A 6,786-nucleotide genomic window follows, 5' to 3' on the forward strand; every position below is an offset into this window, starting at 1 on the left:
ATGAGTTTTATTTAGGGCATAAAACCCAACAACAGGCTCGCAGTAAGTCTTCCAATATCTGAATTGTTCTTTCTGACTGATGGTCAGTTTGAGGGTGAAAGGCTGTGCTAAACTTTAACTTGGTACCCATAGCCTTCTGAAGACTCACCCAAAATTTCGATGTAAACTTTGGATCCCTGTCCGACACAATAGATTTAGGGGCTCCATGGAGACGAACTATCTCCTTTACATACAATTCAGCATACTGATCCACTGAATATGTAACTTTCACCGGTAGAAAGTGAGTTGATTTTGTGAATCTATCCATTGTGACCCATACCGAATCATACATTCCTGTCATTTTAGGCAACCCAGTCACAAAATCCATTGCAATGTCCTCCCACTTCCACTCAGGAAGGACCAAAGGTTGCAGTAACCCTATCGGCCTTTGTTGTTCAGCCTTGATTTGCTGGCAGGTTAAACATTTGGACACGTAGTCCACCACATCTCTTTTCATCCCATACCACCAGAAGTAGGGTTTCAAATCCCAATACATTTTGGTGGTTCCCGGATGCAGTGAATAAGGTGTGGTATGAGCTTCATCAAGTATCTCTTTCTTAAGCTCATCAACATTAGGAACACAAACTCGAGCTTTGTATAACAACATTCCACTGTTCGAGACTGAAAGTCTCTAGGTCGACCAGCCGTTACTTCGTCTCGAACCTTAACTAGTTCGGGATCTTCCAATTGCACTTTTCTGATTCTTTCTAATAGATCAGATTGAAGTGTCAAATTGTGCAATTGCCCAACTACAAACTCAATCCCTGCACTAACCATTTCAGAGGCTAGTTGAAGGGCTATCAGAACCGTGGTGCAAACTTGCCCGGGACCCTTTCTACTCAAAGCATTGGCCACAACATTGGCCTTCGCGGGATGGTACAAAATCTCACAATCATAATCCTTAACCAATTCCAGCCATCTCCTCTGCCTCGTATTTAAATCCTTCTGGGTGAAAAAGTATTTGAGACTTTTATGATCAGTATAAATCTCACATTTCTCACCGTAAAGATAATGCCGCCATATCTTTAGAGCAAAAACCATAGCAGCAAGCTCTAGGTCATGAGTTGGGTAGCGCTGCTCATAATCTTTCAGTTGACGAGAGGCATAGGCTATAATTCTGTCAGCTTGCATCAGAACACATCCCAGACCCTGTCTGGACGCATCACAATAAACAACAAATTTCTCTTGATCTGATGGCAAAGCTAACACTAGAGCTGTTATCAACCGTCGCTTCAACTCCTGGAAACTTGTTTCACACTTGTCTGACCACACAAATCTCTGATTTTTCTTTGTCAATTCGGTTAGGGGCATAGAGATTTTAGAAAATCCTTCGACAAAACGTCGATAATACCCTGCTAAACCAAGAAAACTTCAAACCTCCGTCACAGACTTTGGCCTCGGTCAATTCTTCACTGACTCTACCTTGTTTGGATCAACCATAATCCCATTCTTCCCAACGATATGACCCAGAAAAGACACCTCAGACAACCAGAATTCGCACTTTTTAAATTTTGCATACAACTTGTGATCTCTAAGTCGCTACAATTCTGGGTGAGAGTATACGAGAATGTCTTCGATAAACACTATGACACAGTTATCGAGGAAATCCTTGAATACCCTATTCATGAGATCCATAAAGGAGCATTGGTCAATCCGAATGACATTACCAGAAACTCATAGTGCCCATATCTGGTTCTAAAAGCAGTCTTTGGTATGTCCTCCTCTCGAATTCTAAGTTGATGATAACCAGATCGTAAATCAATCTTCGAAAACACTGTCTTTCCTTGAAGCTGATCGAATAAATCATCAATCCTGGGTAATGGGTACTTGTTCTTAATCGTCAGCTTGTTTAGTTCTCGATAATCAATACACATTCTGAGGGAACCATCTTTCTTTTTCACAAAAAAAATCGGAGCTCCCCAGGGCGATACACTGGGTCGAATAAACCCAATGTCAAGCATCCCCTGAAGTTGCAACTTAAGCTCCTTGAGTTTTGCTAGAGCCATTCTATGTGGAGCTTTGAAAACAGGTTCGACTCCAGGTGCTAGATCAATTACAAAATCAATTTCTCGTTACGGCGGAAATCCCGGCAACTCCTCGGGAAACACATCGAGAAAGTGTCTTACCACCCTGACTGCCTCAGGCCCAAATGTTTCGGGTCTGCTGGAGTCAACTACCACTGCTAGAAATCCTACATAGCCACTGTGTAGTAAATCTCTAGCCCGCAGTAGAGAAATAACTGGGATCTGAGACCCCTGAACTGATCCAACATAAACAAATAGATCTTCACCTTCTGGCTGAAAAGTCACCATTTTCTGCTTACAATCTATACTGGCCGAATACTTAGACAGAAAATCCATCCCCAGTATAATGTCAAACTCAGTTAATTCCAGTCCTATAAGGTCAGCGCTCAACTCCCTATCTTTGATCCTAACCGGCATAGACCTAATGCGCCTATTAGAGATAACCAACTCCCCACTAGGCATTAGGGTTCCAAACCCTCTTTCTAAAATATCACAAGGCCTACATAAACAAATAGATCTTCACCTTCTGGCTGAAAAGTCACCATTTTCTGCTTACAATCTATACTAGCCGAATACTTAGACAGAAAATCCATCCCCAGTATAATGTCAAACTCAGTTAATTCCAGTCCTATAAGGTCAGCGCTCAACTCCCTATCTTTGATCCTAACCGGCATAGACCTAATGCGCCTATTAGAGATAACCAACTCCCCACTAGGCATTAGGGTTCCAAACCCTCTTTCTAAAATATCACAAGGCCTACCCAAAAGATCAATTATTCTTGTAGCTACATATGAGCGTGTAGCTCCCGAATCAAATAATACTGTAAACAAGGAGTTGTTGACGAGAAGCTGACCTGTCACAATAGAAGGACTGGCTGCAGCATCAGCTTGGGTGATAGCGAACACTCGAGCAGGAACTGGTTTCACCTTAGCTTTCGGCTCCTCTTTCTTTGCCTGAGGGCAATCTTTCTTGAAATGCCCCACCATGCCACACAGAAAGTATGTCTTCCGATTACACTCTCCCGGATGATGTTTCTTGCACCGAGAACACTCAGGGTAAGAGTAACCCTAGCGTCCACCTCTACCTTGGTTCTCACGGAACCGCTGACTTTGCCCTGAGCCACCAGAAGCTGGGATAACTTTCCTTTTTTGTTCAGTCGTGGAGTCACCACCATCCCTACCATAGAAAGGTGTAGGAACAGTGGGGGTTCCACCAACACTCAAAGTCACTCGAGGCTTTTGAAGAAATTTCACCGCTCCCTCGGCTCTCAAAGCCTTTTCAACCATTTCAGCATATGTGGTTGCCTCGGTAGTAGTAATCACCAAATCGTGCCTAATCTTCGCACGCAAACTGGCCAAATATTTCTCTTTCTTGCTAAAGTCAGTTGGCACGATTCTCCCAGCGAGCTTGGCCAGACGGTCAAACTTAGTAGTATACTCAATAACCGACATTCTTTCGGTTTAAACCGATTCAGTGAACTCTTTCTGCTTTGCACTGCGGATGGCTTCATTATAATATTTGGAGTTAAACAACTCCTTAAACTCTTCCCAGGTCATAACTGTGACGTCTCGAGTGAGGGTTGTCAACTCCCACCACACGAGAGCGTCCTCCTGAAACTGGAATGTGGCACAGGTCACCTGATCATTACCAACCACTCCCATGAAGTTAAGGATACGTTCAATCACTGTGAGCCACTGCTCAGCCTTCATTACACCAGGACCCCCCAAAAATACTGGAGGTGCCTGCTTCCAGAACCTTTCGTACAACGGCTCTATACGGTTGCCAACAATAGGTTGTTCTGCTGGCACTGCTGGAACTGCAATGGCCTGAGCAACTTGTTGAGGAGGCACAGTAGGAGGACCCTGCTGCCTCAATCTCTGAATCTCTTCATCTTGTTGATGGATCCGATCTTGCATTTCTGCAAATCTCTGCTCCCAATCCAGAGGAACTTGTGGTGGATTTACAGGGCGACCACCCTGAGCTCTGGCACGGCCACGGCCGCGACCACGAGGATTTTGGGGATTTCTCTAACCGCCTCCGGTCTCAACCATATCACCTTGACTTCGTGTATTTCGCGGGGTGACCATATTATAGGACTTAGCCTGCGAATCCATAAGCCAGGCAGGTTAGACAGCGATCAAGACTTAACACCGCTCTTAAGGACTAAGAGACAACACACTTTAAAATAATTAACATCTAATATGCTTCCTAACATACTTTCACATTCACAATTATTTAAAATACTAAACAAGTACGTGTTTATTGAACCGTGAACCGAGCTTTCTCTGATGAAGATTGTACATGTCTTAGCAAGCTTCAGTAGACAAACCTGGCGGCTCTGATACCAAAATTATGACGCCCTAATACTAAGGCACGCTACAATGTTTTTTCAATTACAGTGCAATCTTTGCTAATCAAAGAATTTTCTTGAAAAACGTGTCAAATTTTTATATTAATTATTAAACTTTATAATATATTAAAATATTTACAAGTGCCGGGATCCCGTTTTCAAACTTTTAAAAGTTAATATTCTAAAATACGCATATAACAGGTCGCACAGCGACTACCAAAATACAATCCCCAGATGTCCTGAGACTGAACACTCCAAGTCCCGCTGCTTGACATGTACAATCCCATCCGAGCTCAGGTTCACTCGTGTTCAGCTTTTGCCTTTCTTTTACCTACACATGGAAGCAGAACTGTGAGTCGACAGACTCAGTAAGAAATGCACATAACATATCATGTAATTTCTGACCTGTAATTAGGTGCCCATACACCTATTTAATTACAAGGCTTAACAGATGAGCATGAACGTTCAATACTAGGGTACAGCCACTATACCACATACACAACGTACCTCACTGTACATGTGTTGGTAGGGTTTGTTTCGTACCCTGAGTACCACTGATTGATATACCACACACCTTAGTACTTTCCCGAACTTGTGTTGGTATCACTGTACCGTACTAAAAAATAATATTTACTATATCAACGTACTCTGTACCATAACCGTACAAGTGTCGGTAGTGCATTTAACAACTTAAGCATGCATATACACATAACATATACATACATTCAGATAATCATATCACACATTATATTCAGTTCTTACCTTATTTCTGAATTCAAGTGTGCTGGCCGACCTGAATGGAAATCTTGTGCTAGATGGATGCCCTATTCACATTTTAAAATCGGGTAAGTTACATGATTAAAACCTTAACCCTAGGTTCTATTATACTTTCTATAGGTTATTCTAACTCTGGAAATGGGGAGACACCCAACCAAGGCACCGCAAAGACGAAAATTGAGAAAATGAAAGGCCCGGGGAACTGTAACGTCCCCGCTTCAAGCCTCCATTGGGTCCTCACACCCACAGAATGAATAACTCTTATACACGAGTACGCCACTCTAGCTGCTTTCTGGACTGACCACTGACCCTACAGATCTACACGAGTGTTTCTAGCGTGCTTTGTCATCACTCGCACACTTCCAGGGAAAACTTCCCAGGAGGTCACCCATCCTTAAATTACCTCAGGTCAAGCACGCTTAACTGTGGAGTTCTTTCGAGATGGGCTACCAAAAAATAAGATGCACCTTGTTGATATAGGTACACTACTACGAAAATGACTTTTTGCTTCAGTGGTAAAATGACACGTAAACATTTTGTGTCGGTTGTGTAAACCGACGTAATAACAGCAGACGCAAATAGTCAAGTTATTTGCTTCATTTATAAACCGTTGCTTCGGTTGAGAACCGAAGCAAAAAGTTTGCTCTGTTAGCGTCACTTCTTAAATGAAGCAAGATACTTAGCTTCAAATTATAACCGAAGCTAATTAGATTATTGCGTCGGTTACAATTCGACACATACGTGCACGTGAAAACATTTTTTTTTTTACTTTTTGTGTCAATTATAAAACAACACATAGTTGTAGATAAGAAAAAATTAAAAATTCTCTACAATTTCCCCACCTGCATTTTTAGATTTAATAATCTTTTTGTATACCAATATTTTTATACACTAACAATAACATATAGTACCAACTTGCTGTTGGAAATTATTTTACGAGGATCTTAGTTCTATTCACAAGTATGTTGATTAACACCCTAAATATGAACTTTCTAAAACGATTAAATAAACACATATAAAGTTTAGGAAACCTTACATTGGGTGCAGCGGACTAATATGACTCCTTTCGTTCAGATATCTAGCCCTTGATTCCTTTCTGTAGCAGAGCATTATCAATATCTGAACCTGGATCTCTTTCTCTGATTCTTTAGTGCTGAAACTCCTTCTTGCTGAAAGTCTTTCTTCACGATCTTCCTCACTATGGTTGAGGTATCACTTGCTGTGTATGGGCACTACTTTAACACTAAGAATTTCGAAATTCAAGGAAGAAGAGAGAGAGAGAGTGGGGTCGGCCAAAGATAGGGAGAGAGAGAGAGACTCAGTTTTTTCTGAATGAAAAGTCAGAAGAAAAGTGTGTAATTTTCCTGAAGCCTTATTTATCTATTTATAGCATTCCACTAGGGTTAGGTTTGAATTATTTGGCATTAAAATAATAAAAATATCAGTTTAAATTTCCTACAAAAGTGGTCGGCCATGCATAGTGGATTTGGGCCTCACTTTTTTGCAATTTTGCTGTCATGTTTACTAGGAAACTTTATTCACATAGTCATGTTTACTTTCCAATGTGTTGACAGCACAATAAACAGGATCAAGTAT

Source organism: Cannabis sativa, chromosome 5 (genome assembly GCF_029168945.1).
Source record: "Cannabis sativa cultivar Pink pepper isolate KNU-18-1 chromosome 5, ASM2916894v1, whole genome shotgun sequence".
Taxonomy (NCBI): Eukaryota; Viridiplantae; Streptophyta; class Magnoliopsida; order Rosales; family Cannabaceae; genus Cannabis; species Cannabis sativa.